A 1,335-nucleotide genomic window follows, 5' to 3' on the forward strand; every position below is an offset into this window, starting at 1 on the left:
AGTCCTGTCAGAAAGATTTTAAACTTGCCACAAATATATGAAGAAAGATTAGAATTAATAATATATATTCTCTATAATTTATTATAATAATAATAATTAATATCAGATTGTATGTTATCGATGATGATGATGAATTATTTATTAACTATTGAATTATATCGATTTATATACTATATCTACTAATGAAAATTCAATATATCATCATACTTATCAAATCTAAAACTATTTTAATATATGTATATCCTATTAATCACTGATATATCACGAGAATGAACATTTTTTTTTTTAAAACTGCAAATTGAAAATACGATGAACTTATTTTTTTGTTTCTGTCATACGTTTTAATTAAATATCTAAAATCAAATCATTTAAAGTAACACCCATAGCTATCGTGATATTATTTCTATAGATAATTATTATTCTCTTGAGAATATATTGAAAAAATAAATAAAACAAACAAAGAAAAACAAAACGATCAATTATATTTTGCAAATATTTTGTAGATTACAGCTATAAATTGCATTCTCTTAGTGTGACGATAACTTATTATTATTATCTATGGTTGCAGATTATTGCAGTTGCTGGTTGAAGAAATGTAATTCGATTATTGTTAACAAGGTTGGTGTATAAACACACAATTGATATTACAATTTTATTATACATTTCTATGAACAAATTATTCATTATATTATTGCTACGGTTTATAGGTATACTTATGGGAATGAAGAAATATGTGAGAGATATATTAGAAACCACTATGAAAAGGAAAAAATTTTTAGAGTACGTATTTAATAAAATAAATGTAAGATTAGTTAACAACACAAACACGCTTATCTCCGTAACTGAGAATAAAATCAATGTATGTATAAAAGAAGATAATGTTTAAAAAGAATTTAAACAAAAAATACGTTCGACACGTTTCAATGCTTTGATTTTTGTTTTTATTTTTCACATTGATGAATATTATTCTAATGCGTGGACACGGGGATAGGTGTGTATATATATATATATATATATATATACATGATGAATATTTTCAACTGGATTTTCGATGACAGTAATCTCTCAACGTGTTCTGATATTTTAACAATTTCAAATTTGTATCTAATTGTAATTGTTCGTATTTTTAAAAAACTAGTATATTAAATATATAAATTGTTTTGTTTAAATAGAGAAACTTCGAATACTTATTGGATCGAATGCATCTAGAAGAAACCACCATAAGCGGAAGGTTTTCATGAAAATGAAAGGTAATTAAAAATATATTGCACACATTTGTGTTTTATTTTTTAAATAAATTCATAACAAAATGATGAATCCTTTCGGGACTGAAGT

General features: G+C 23.5%; 1 long non-coding RNA gene across 1 annotated transcript; it reads left to right on the forward strand.

Moving 5' to 3' along the window:
• The first annotated feature begins 468 nt into the window (after positions 1–468).
• Positions 469–1,328, forward strand: LOC106792912. Its single transcript, XR_001382359.1, has 3 exons — positions 469–618; positions 708–780; positions 1,173–1,328. It is a non-coding gene; the product is annotated as an uncharacterized LOC106792912 (long non-coding RNA).
• Positions 1,329–1,335: the final 7 nt, after the last annotated feature.

This window comes from Polistes canadensis, unplaced genomic scaffold (genome assembly GCF_001313835.1).
Source record: "Polistes canadensis isolate GaletaPanama2010 unplaced genomic scaffold, ASM131383v1 scaffold_1534, whole genome shotgun sequence".
Taxonomy (NCBI): domain Eukaryota; kingdom Metazoa; phylum Arthropoda; class Insecta; order Hymenoptera; family Vespidae; genus Polistes; species Polistes canadensis.